The sequence below is a fragment of the Salmo salar genome, chromosome 04, assembly GCF_965601325.2.
Source record: "Salmo salar chromosome 04, fSalSal1, whole genome shotgun sequence".
NCBI classification, from domain to species: Eukaryota; Metazoa; Chordata; class Actinopteri; order Salmoniformes; family Salmonidae; genus Salmo; species Salmo salar.
Window position 1 is genome coordinate 10,926,093 of NC_138294.1, and position 13,228 is coordinate 10,939,320.

The following is a 13,228-nucleotide window of genomic DNA, read 5'->3' on the forward strand; positions in this document are numbered from 1 at the left end:
GATGGTCTGGTTAATATAGCACTGTGTCATACCAGGGGATGGTCTGGTTAATATAGCACTGTGCCATGCCAGGGGATGGTCTGGTTAATATAGCACTGTGCCAGGGGATGGTCTGGTTAATATAGCACTGTGTCATGCCAGGGGATGGTCTGGTTAATATAGCACTGTGCCATGCCAGGGGATGGTCTGGTTAATATAGCACTGTACCATGCCAGGGGATGGTCTGGTTAATATAGCACTGTGTCATGCCAGGGGATGGTCTGGTTAATATAGCACTGTACCATACCAGGGGATGGTCTGGTTAATATAGCACTGTGTCATGCCAGGGGATTGTCTGGTTAATATAGCACTGTGCCAGGGGATGGTCTGGTTAATATAGCACTGTGCCAGGGGATGGTCTGGTTAATATAGCACTGTGCCATGCCAGGGGATGGTCTGGTTAATATAGCACTGTGCCATGCCAGGGGATGGTCTGGTTAATATAGCACTGTGCCATGCCAGGGGATGGTCTGGTTAATATAGCACTGTACCATGCCAGGGGATGGTCTGGTTAATATAGCACTGTGTCATGCCAGGGGATGGTCTGGTTAATATAGCACTGTGTCATGCCAGGGGATGGTCTGGTTAATATAGCACTGTGCCAGGGGATGGTCTGGTTAATATAGCACTGTGTCATGCCAGGGGATGGTCTGGTTAATATAGCACTGTACCATACCAGGGGATGGTCTGGTTAATATAGCACTGTGTCATGCCAGGGGATGGTCTGGTTAATATAGCACTGTACCATGCCAGGGGATGGTCTGGTTAATATAGCACTGTACCATGCCAGGGGATGGTCTGGTTAATATAGCACTGTGCCAGGGGATGGTCTGGTTAATATAGCACTGTGCCATGCCAGGGGATGGTCTGGTTAATATAGCACTGTGCCATGCCAGGGGATGGTCTGGTTAATATAGCACTGTGCCATGCCAGGGGATGGTCTGGTTAATATAGCACTGTGCCATGCCAAGGGATGGTCTGGTTAATATAGCACTGTGCCATGCCAGGGGATGGTCTGGTTAATATAGCACTGTGCCATGCCAGGGGATGGTCTGGTTAATATAGCACTGTGCCATGCCAAGGGATGGTCTGGTTAATATAGCACTGTACCATGCCAGGGGATGGTCTGGTTAATATAGCACTGTGCCATGCCAGGGGATGGTCTGGTTAATATAGCACTGTGCCATGCCAGGGGATGGTCTGGTTAATATAGCACTGTGCCATGCCAGGGGATGGTCTGGTTAATATAGCACTGTGCCATGCCAGGGGATGGTCTGGTTAATATAGCACTGTGCCATGCCAGGGGATGGTCTGGTTAATATAGCACTGTACCATGCCAGGGGATGGTCTGGTTAATATAGCACTGTGCCATGCCAGGGGATGGTCTGGTTAATATAGCACTGTGCCATGCCAGGGGATGGTCTGGTTAATATAGCACTGTGTCATGCCAGGGGATGGTCTGGTTAATATAGCACTGTGTCATGCCAGGGGATGGTCTGGTTAATATAGCACTGTACCATGCCAAGGGATGGTCTGGTTAATATAGCACTGTACCAGGGGATGGTCTGGTTAATATAGCACTGTGCCATGCCAGGGGATGGTCTGGTTAATATAGCACTGTGCCATGCCAAGGGATGGTCTGGTTAATATAGCACTGTACCATGCCAGGGGATGGTCTGGTTAATATAGCACTGTGCCATGCCAGGGGATGGTCTGGTTAATATAGCACTGTGCCAGGGGATGGTCTGGTTAATATAGCACTGTGCCATGCCAAGGGATGGTCTGGTTAATATAGCACTGTACCATGCCAGGGGATGGTCTGGTTAATATAGCACTGTGCCATGCCAGGGGATGGTCTGGTTAATATAGCACTGTGCCAGGGGATGGTCTGGTTAATATAGCACTGTGCCATGCCAAGGGATGGTCTGGTTAATATAGCACTGTACCATGCCAGGGGATGGTCTGGTTAATATAGCACTGTGTCATGCCAGGGGATGGTCTGGTTAATATAGCACTGTGCCAGGGGATGGTCTGGTTAATATAGCACTGTGCCAGGGGATGGTCTGGTTAATATAGCACTGTGCCAGGGGATGGTCTGGTTAATATAGCACTGTACCATGCCAGGGGATGGTCTGGTTAATATAGCACTGTGCCATGCCAGGGGATGGTCTGGTTAATATAGCACTGTGCCATGCCAGGGGATGGTCTGGTTAATATAGCACTGTGCCATGCCAGGGGATGGTCTGGTTAATATAGCACTGTGCCATGCCAGGGGATGGTCTGGTTAATATAGCACTGTGCCATGCCAGGGGATGGTCTGGTTAATATAGCACTGTGCCATGCCAAGGGATGGTCTGGTTAATATAGCACTGTGCCATGCCAGGGGATGGTCTGGTTAATATAGCACTGTGCCAGGGGATGGTCTGGTTAATATAGCACTGTGCCAGGGGATGGTCTGGTTAATATAGCACTGTGTCATGCCAGGGGATGGTCTGGTTAATATAGCACTGTGCCAGGGGATGGTCTGGTTAATATAGCACTGTGCCAGGGGATGGTCTGGTTAATATAGCACTGTGCCAGGGGATGGTCTGGTTAATATAGCACTGTGACATGGGATGGTTTGGTTAATATAGCACTGTACCATGGGATGGTCTGGTTAATATAGCACTGTGACATGGGATGGTTTGGTTAATATAGCACTGTACCATGCCAGGGGATGGTCTGGTTAATATAGCACTGTACCATGCCAGGGGATGGTCTGGTTAATATAGCACTGTGCCAGGGGATGGTCTGGTTAATATAGCACTGTGCCAGGGGATGGTCTGGTTAATATAGCACTGTGCCAGGGGATGGTCTGGTTAATATAGCACTGTGACATGGGATGGTTTGGTTAATATAGCACTGTACCATGGGATGGTCTGGTTAATATAGCACTGTACCATGGGATGGTCTGGTTAATATAGCACTGTGCCAGGGGATGGTCTGGTTAATATAGCACTGTGCCAGGGGATGGTCTGGTTAATATAGCACTGTGCCAGGGGATGGTCTGGTTAATATAGCACTGTACCATGCCAGGGGATGGTCTGGTTAATATAACACTGTGTCATGCCAGGGGATGGTCTGGTTAATATAGCACTGTGCCATGCCAGGGGATGGTCTGGTTAATATAGCACTGTGCCATGCCAGGGGATGGTCTGGTTAATATAGCACTGTGTCATGCCAGGGGATGGTCTGGTTAATATAGCACTGTGTCATACCAGGGGATGGTCTGGTTAATATAGCACTGTGCCAGGGGATGGTCTGGTTAATATAGCACTGTGCCAGGGGATGGTCTGGTTAATATAGCACTGTGCCATGCCAGGGGATGCTCTGGTTAATATAGCACTGTGCCATGCCAGGGGATGGTCTGGTTAATATAGCACTGTGTCATGCCAGGGGATGGTCTGGTTAATATAGCACTGTGTCATGCCAGGGGATGGTCTGGTTAATATAGCACTGTGCCAGGGATGGTCTGGTTAATATAGCACTGTGCCATGCCAGGGGATGGTCTGGTTAATATAGCACTGTACCATGCCAGGGGATGGTCTGGTTAATATAGCACTGTGCCATGCCAGGGGATGGTCTGGTTAATATAGCACTGTACCATGCCAGGGGATGGTCTGGTTAATATAGCACTGTGCCATGCCAGGGGATGGTCTGGTTAATATAGCACTGTGCCAGGGGATGGTCTGGTTAATATAGCACTGTGCCATGCCAGGGGATGGTCTGGTTAATATAGCACTGTGCCAGGGGATGGTCTGGTTAATATAGCACTGTGCCATGCCAGGGGATGGTCTGGTTAATATAGCACTGTGCCAGGGGATGGTCTGGTTAATATAGCACTGTGCCCTGCCAGGGGATGGTCTGGTTAATATAGCACTGTGCCATGCCAGGGGATGGTCTGGTTAATATAGCACTGTGTCATGCCAGGGGATGGTCTGGTTAATATAGCACTGTACCATGCCAGGGGATGGTCTGGTTAATATAGCACTGTGTCATGCCAGGGGATGGTCTGGTTAATATAGCACTCTGCCAGGGGATGGTCTGGTTAATATAGCACTGTGCCATACCAGGGGATGGTCTGGTTAATATAGCACTGTACCATGCCAGGGGATGGTCTGGTTAATATAGCACTGTGTCATGCCAGGGGATGGTCTGGTTAATATAGCACTGTACCAGGGGATGGTCTGGTTAATATAGCACTGTACCATGCCAGGGGATGGTCTGGTTAATATAGCACTGTGCCAGGGGATGGTCTGGTTAATATAGCACTGTGCCATGCCAGGGGATGGTCTGGTTAATATAGCACTGTGTCATGCCAGTGGATGGTCTGGTTAATATAGCACTGTGTCATGCCAGGGGATGGTCTGGTTAATATAGCACTGTGTCATGCCAGGGGATGGTCTGGTTAATATAGCACTGTGCCATGCCAGGGGATGGTCTGGTTAATATAGCACTGTGCCATGCCAGGGGATGGTCTGGTTAATATAGCACTGTGCCAGGGGATGGTCTGGTTAATATAGCACTGTGTCATGGGATGGTCTGGTTAATATAGCACTGTGCCATGCCAGGGGATGGTCTGGTTAATATAGCACTGTGCCAGGGGATGGTCTGGTTAATATAGCACTGTGTCATGCCAGGGGATGGTCTGGTTAATATAGCACTGTGTCATGCCAGGGGATGGTCTGGTTAATATAGCACTGTACCAGGGGATGGTCTGGTTAATATAGCACTGTGCCATGGGATGGTCTGGTTAATATAGCACTGTACAATGGGATGGTCTGGTTAATATAGCACTGTACCATGGGATGGTCTGGTTAATATAGCACTGTACCATGGGATGGTCTGGTTAATATAGCACTGTACCATGCCAGGGGATGGTCTGGTTAATATAGCACTGTACCATGCCAGGGGATGGTCTGGTTAATATAGCACTGTGCCATGCCAGGAGATGGTCTGGTTAATATAGCACTGTGTCATGCCAGGGGATGGTCTGGTTAATATAGCACTGTGTCATGCCAGGGGATGGTCTGGTTAATATAGCACTGTGCCATGCCAGGGGATGGTCTGGTTAATATAGCACTGTGCCAGGGGATGGTCTGGTTAATATAGCACTGTACCATGCCAGGGGATGGTCTGGTTAATATAGCACTGTGCCAGGGGATGGTCTGGTTAATATAGCACTGTGCCATGCCAGGGGATGGTCTGGTTAATATAGCACTGTACCATGCCAGGGGATGGTCTGGTTAATATAGCACTGTGCCATGCCAGGGGATGGTCTGGTTAATATAGCACTGTACCATGCCAGGGGATGGTCTGGTTAATATAGCACTGTGCCATGCCAGGGGATGGTCTGGTTAATATAGCACTGTGCCAGGGGATGGTCTGGTTAATATAGCACTGTGCCATGCCAGGGGATGGTCTGGTTAATATAGCACTGTGCCAGGGGATGGTCTGGTTAATATAGCACTGTGCCATGCCAGGGGATGGTCTGGTTAATATAGCACTGTGCCAGGGGATGGTCTGGTTAATATAGCACTGTGCCCTGCCAGGGGATGGTCTGGTTAATATAGCACTGTGCCATGCCAGGGGATGGTCTGGTTAATATAGCACTGTGTCATGCCAGGGGATGGTCTGGTTAATATAGCACTGTACCATGCCAGGGGATGGTCTGGTTAATATAGCACTGTGTCATGCCAGGGGATGGTCTGGTTAATATAGCACTCTGCCAGGGGATGGTCTGGTTAATATAGCACTGTGCCATACCAGGGGATGGTCTGGTTAATATAGCACTGTACCATGCCAGGGGATGGTCTGGTTAATATAGCACTGTGTCATGCCAGGGGATGGTCTGGTTAATATAGCACTGTACCAGGGGATGGTCTGGTTAATATAGCACTGTACCATGCCAGGGGATGGTCTGGTTAATATAGCACTGTGCCAGGGGATGGTCTGGTTAATATAGCACTGTGCCATGCCAGGGGATGGTCTGGTTAATATAGCACTGTACCATGCCAGGGGATGGTCTGGTTAATATAGCACTGTGCCATGCCAGGGGATGGTCTGGTTAATATAGCACTGTGCCATGCCAGGGGATGGTCTGGTTAATATAGCACTGTGTCATGCCAGGGGATGGTCTGGTTAATATAGCACTGTGCCATGCCAGGGGATGGTCTGGTTAATATAGCACTGTGTCATGCCAGGGGATGGTCTGGTTAATATAGCACTGTACCATGCCAGGGGATGGTCTGGTTAATATAACACTGTGCCATGCCAGGGGATGGTCTGGTTAATATAGCACTGTACCATGCCAGGGGATGGTCTGGTTAATATAGCACTGTGCCATGCCAGGGGATGGTCTGGTTAATATAGCACTGTGCCATGCCAGGGGATGGTCTGGTTAATATAGCACTGTGCCAGGGGATGGTCTGGTTAATATAGCACTGTGCCATGCCAGGGGATGGTCTGGTTAATATAGCACTGTGCCATGCCAGGGGATGGTCTGGTTAATATAGCACTGTGTCATGCCAGGGGATGGTCTGGTTAATATAGCACTGTGTCATGCCAGGGGATGGTCTGGTTAATACAGCACTGTGTCATGCCAGGGGATGGTCTGGTTAATATAGCACTGTGCCAGGGGATGGTCTGGTTAATATAGCACTGTGTCATGCCAGGGGATGGTCTGGTTAATATAGCACTGTGTCATGCCAGGGGATGGTCTGGTTAATATAGCACTGTGTCATGCCAGGGGATGGTCTGGTTAATATAGCACTGTGCCATGCCAGGGGATGGTCTGGTTAATATAGCACTGTGCCATGCCAGGGGATGGTCTGGTTAATATAGCACTGTGCCAGGGGATGGTCTGGTTAATATAGCACTGTGTCATGGGATGGTCTGGTTAATATAGCACTGTGCCATGCCAGGGGATGGTCTGGTTAATATAGCACTGTGCCAGGGGATGGTCTGGTTAATATAGCACTGTGTCATGCCAGGGGATGGTCTGGTTAATATAGCACTGTGTCATGCCAGGGGATGGTCTGGTTAATATAGCACTGTACCAGGGGATGGTCTGGTTAATATAGCACTGTGCCATGGGATGGTCTGGTTAATATAGCACTGTACCATGGGATGGTCTGGTTAATATAGCACTGTACCATGGGATGGTCTGGTTAATATAGCACTGTACCATGGGATGGTCTGGTTAATATAGCACTGTACCATGCCAGGGGATGGTCTGGTTAATATAGCACTGTACCATGCCAGGGGATGGTCTGGTTAATATAGCACTGTGCCATGCCAGGAGATGGTCTGGTTAATATAGCACTGTGTCATGCCAGGGGATGGTCTGGTTAATATAGCACTGTGTCATGCCAGGGGATGGTCTGGTTAATATAGCACTGTGCCATGCCAGGGGATGGTCTGGTTAATATAGCACTGTGCCAGGGGATGGTCTGGTTAATATAGCACTGTACCATGCCAGGGGATGGTCTGGTTAATATAGCACTGTGCCAGGGGATGGTCTGGTTAATATAGCACTGTGTCATGCCAGGGGATGGTCTGGTTAATATAGCACTGTGTCATACCAGGGGATGGTCTGGTTAATATAGCACTGTGCCATGCCAGGGGATGGTCTGGTTAATATAGCACTGTGTCATACCAGGGGATGGTCTGGTTAATATAGCACTGTGTCATGCCAGGGGATGGTCTGGTTAATATAGCACTGTGTCATACCAGGGGATGGTCTGGTTAATATAGCACTGTGCCATACCAGGGGATGGTCTGGTTAATATAGCACTGTACCATGCCAGGGGATGGTCTGGTTAATATAGCACTGTGCCAGGGGATGGTCTGGTTAATATAGCACTGTGTCATGCCAGGGGATGGTCTGGTTAATATAGCACTGTACCATGCCAGGGGATGGTCTGGTTAATATAGCACTGTGCCATGCCAGGGGATGGTCTGGTTAATATAGCACTGTGTCATGCCAGGGGATGGTCTGGTTAATATAGCACTGTGCCAGGGGATGGTCTGGTTAATATAGCACTGTGCCATGCCAGGGGATGGTCTGGTTAATATAGCACTGTGTCATGCCAGGGGATGGTCTGGTTAATATAGCACTGTGTCATGCCAGGGGATGGTCTGGTTAATATAGCACTGTGTCATGCCAGGGGATGGTCTGGTTAATATAGCACTGTGTCATGCCAGGGGATGGTCTGGTTAATATAGCACTGTGTCATGCCAGGGGATGGTCTGGTTAATATAGCACTGTGCCATGCCAGGGGATGGTCTGGTTAATATAGCACTGTGTCATGCCAGGGGATGGTCTGGTTAATATAGCACTGTGCCATGCCAGGGAGGGTCTGGTTAATATAGCACTGTACCATACCAGGGGATGGTCTGGTTAATATAGCACTGTACCATGCCAGGGGATGGTCTGGTTAATATAGGCACTGTGTCATACCAGGGGATGGTCTGGTTAATATAGCACTGTACCATGCCAGGGGATGGTCTGGTTAATATAGCACTGTACCATGCCAGGGGATGGTCTGGTTAATATAGCACTGTGCCCATGCCAGGGGATGGTCTGGGTTAATATAGCACTGTACCATGCCAGGTGATGGTCTGGTTAATATAGCACTGTGGCCAGGGGATGGGTCTGGTTAATATAGCACTGTGCCAGGGGATGGTCTGGTTAATATAGCACTGTGTCATGCCAGGGGATGGTCTGGTTAATATAGCACTGTGTCATGCCAGGGGATGGTCTGGTTAATATAGCACTGTGCCAGGGGATGGTCTGGTTAATATAGCACTGTGCCATGCCAGGGGATGGTCTGGTTAATATAGCACTGTGCCAGGGGATGGTCTGGTTAATATAGCACTGTGTCATGCCAGGGGATGGTCTGGTTAATATAGCACTGTGTCATGCCAGGGGATGGTCTGGTTAATATAGCACTGTGCCATGCCAGGGGATGGTCTGTGTTAATATAGCACTGTGCCATGCCAGGGGATGGTCTGGTTAATATAGCACTGTGCCATGCCAGGGGATGGTCTGGTTAATATAGCACTGTACCATGCCAGGGGATGGTCTGGTTAATATAGCACTGTGCCATGCCAGGGGATGGTCTGGTTAATATAGCACTGTACCATGCCAGGGGATGGTCTGGTTAATATAGCACTGTGTCATGCCAGGGGATGGTCTGGTTAATATAGCACTGTACCAGGGGATGGTCTGGTTAATATAGCACTGTGCCAGGGGATGGTCTGGTTAATATAGCACTGTGCCAGGGGATGGTCTGGTTAATATAGCACTGCCAGGGGATGGTCTGGTTAATATAGCACTGTGCCATGCCAGGGGATGGTCTGGTTAATATAGCACTGTACCATGCCAGGGGATGGTCTGGTTAATATAGCACTGTACCATGCCAGGGGATGGTCTGGTTAATATAGCACTGTACCATGCCAGGGGATGGTCTGGTTAATATAGCACTGTGTCATGCCAGGGGATGGTCTGGTTAATATAGCACTGTGCCATGCCAGGGGATGGTCTGGTTAATATAGCACTGTGTCATGCCAGGGGATGGTCTGGTTAATATAGCACTGTGTCATGCCAGGGGATGGTCTGGTTAATATAGCACTGTCTGCCAGGGGATGGTCTGGTTAATATAGCACTGTGCCAGGGGATGGTCTGGTTAATATAGCACTGTGCCATGCCAGGGGATGGTCTGGTTAATATAGCACTGTACCATGCCAGGGGATGGTCTGGTTAATATAGCACTGTACCATGCCAGGGGATGGTCTGGTTAATATAGCACTGTGCCAGGGGATGGTCTGGTTAATATAGCACTGTGCCATGCCAGGGGATGGTCTGGTTAATATAGCACTGTGTCATTCCAGGGGATGGTCTGGTTAATATAGCACTGTGCCAGGGGATGGTCTGGTTAATATAGCACTGTGTCATTCCAGGGGATGGTCTGGTTAATATAGCACTGTGTCATGCCAGGGGATGGTCTGGTTAATATAGCACTGTGTCATGCCAGGGGATGGTCTGGTTAATATAGCACTGTGTCATGCCAGGGGATGGTCTGGTTAATATAGCACTGTGTCATGCCAGGGGATGGTCTGGTTAATATAGCACTGTACCATGCCAGGGGATGGTCTGGTTAATATAGCACTGTGCCATGCCAGGGGATGGTCTGGTTAATATAGCACTGTGTCATGCCAGGGGATGGTCTGGTTAATATAGCACTGTACCATACCAGGGGATGGTCTGGTTAATATAGCACTGTGTCATGCCAGGGGATGGTCTGGTTAATATAGCACTGTGTCATGCCAGGGGATGGTCTGGTTAATATAGCACTGTGTCATGCCAGGGGATGGTCTGGTTAATATAGCACTGTACCATACCAGGGGATGGTCTGGTTAATATAGCACTGTGCCAGGGGATGGTCTGGTTAATATAGCACTGTGCCAGGGGATGGTCTGGTTAATATAGCACTGTGTCATGCCAGGGGATGGTCTGGTTAATATAGCACTGTACCATGCCAGGGGATGGTCTGGTTAATATAGCACTGTGCCATGCCAGGGGATGGTCTGGTTAATATAGCACTGTGCCATGCCAGGGGATGGTCTGGTTAATATAGCACTGTGTCATGCCAGGGGATGGTCTGGTTAATATAGCACTGTGCCAGGGGATGGTCTGGTTAATATAGCACTGTGTCATGCCAGGGGATGGTCTGGTTAATATAGCACTGTGCCATGCCAGGGGATGGTCTGGTTAATATAGCACTGTGTCATGCCAGGGGATGGTCTGGTTAATATAGCACTGTACCATGCCAGGGGATGGTCTGGTTAATATAGCACTGTACCATGCCAGGGGATGGTCTGGTTAATATAGCACTGTACCATGCCAGGGGATGGTCTGGTTAATATAGCACTGTGCCAGGGGATGGTCTGGTTAATATAGCACTGTGTCATACCAGGGGATGGTCTGGTTAATATAGCACTGTGTCATGCCAGGGGATGGTCTGGTTAATATGGCACTGTGTCATGCCAGGGGATGGTCTGGTTAATATAGCACTGTGTCATGCCAGGGGATGGTCTGGTTAATATAGCACTGTGCCAGGGGATGATCTGGTTAATATAGCACTGTGTCATACCAGGGGATGGTCTGGTTAATATAGCACTGTGCCATGCCAGGGGATGGTCTGGTTAATATAGCACTGTGCCATGCCAGGGGATGGTCTGGTTAATATAGCACTGTACCAGGGGATGGTCTGGTTAATATAGCACTGTACCATGCCAGGGGATGGTCTGGTTAATATAGCACTGTGCCAGGGGATGGTCTGGTTAATATAGCACTGTGTCATGCCAGGGGATGGTCTGGTTAATATAGCACTGTACCATGCCAGGGGATGGTCTGGTTAATATAGCACTGTGTCATACCAGGGGATGGTCTGGTTAATATAGCACTGTGTCATGCCAGGGGATGGTCTGGTTAATATAGCACTGTACCAGGGGATGGTCTGGTTAGTATAGCACTGTGTCATGCCAGGGGATGGTCTGGTTAATATAGCACTGTGTCATACCAGGGGATGGTCTGGTTAATATAGCACTGTACCATACCAGGGGATGGTCTGGTTAATATAGCACTGTACCATACCAGGGGATGGTCTGGTTAATATAGCACTGTGCCATGCCAGGGGATGGTCTGGTTAATATAGCACTGTACCATGCCAGGGGATGGTCTGGTTAATATAACACTGTGCCATGCCAGGGGATGGTCTGGTTAATATAGCACTGTGCCATGCCAGGGGATGGTCTGGTTAATATAACACTGTACCATGCCAGGGGATGGTCTGGTTAATATAGCACTGTACCATACCAGGGGATGGTCTGTGTAGAAAATGAAGTTGCTCACATTCCCCTCATTGTAGCAGTCAGCAAATAGTGTCTCTGGATTGTCCTTGAGGAGCTTATTTTTGTACATATTCCATGCAGTGTTATTTTTAATATCCAAGGGGTGCTGTACTGTGATGACATCTACACAGGGGGCTTCAAAGGCCTCTGCATTTGGGTGGGACAGGCTGTGAAACTCTCCTGCCATTGTTAGGCTCAAGAGTTTTCACCCATCTCATTTCCCACTTCAGTAGTAATCTAAGTTGCAGCCAGGTCTGTTCTGTCCTAGCTGCTTGGTAGCTTAGTAGCCTTGTTTAATAAGCTTTATATAACAATAATGTCTAGAGATGATTGTCTATTACTTTTTGGCTTCAGAAGTAGGTTGAGACTGAACATTACTCAGCCTGAACCTCAGTCTGGTATTTCCAGGTTCCTTTGTGTTTCTTCTGCAGGTTCTGCTTAGTTAGACGTTTTTATCTTGATAGTCCTTGGTAGTAAGAATCCGTTCAGTTCATTTTGTCCACAATGAAGGTTTTAGGTGTGGAATTTTGAGGTTTTCATGTAGAGGGTAGTATCCTGTATAACTCCTTGCGGATAAAAAAACATCTATATTTATCATTTTTTTGCAGAACTCAGGATCCCATGATCTCTCTCTCTCCCTCTTTATGTCTGGAAGTAATATCTCTCTCTCTCTCTCTCTCTCTCTCTCTCTCTCTCTCTCTCTCTCTCTCTCTCTCTCTCTCTCTCTCTCTCTCCTCTCTCTCTCTCTCTCTCTCTCTCTCTGGAAGCAATCTCTCTCTCTCTCCCTCTTTATGTCTGGAAGTAATATCTCTCTCTCTCCCTCTTTATATCTGGAAGCAATGTCTCTCGCTCTCTGTCTCTCTTTATATCTGAAAGCAATGTCTCTCTCTCTCTATATCTGAAAGCAATGTTTCTCTCTCTCTCTGTCTGTCTCTCTTTATATCTGAAAGCAATGTCTCTCTCTCTCTATATCTGAAAGCAATGTTTCTCTCTCTCTGTCTGTCTCTCTTTATATCTGGAAGCAATGTCTCTCTCTCTCTCTCTCTCTGTCTGTCTCTCTTTATATCTGGAAGCAATGTCTCTCTCTCTCTCTCTCTCTCTGTCTGTCTCTCTTTATATCTGGAAGCAATGTCTCTCTCTCTCTCTCTCTCTGTCTGTCTCTCTTTATATCTGGAAGCAATGTCTCTCTCTCTCTCTCTCTCTGTCTGTCTCTCTTTATATCTGGAAGCAATGT

General features: G+C 48.4%; 1 protein-coding gene across 1 annotated transcript in view; it reads left to right on the forward strand.

Moving 5' to 3' along the window:
* Positions 1-13,228, forward strand: part of LOC106599067 (dynein axonemal heavy chain 6) — a 165,886-nt gene that overhangs the window by 94,774 nt on the left and 57,884 nt on the right. The window lies entirely within an intron of this gene.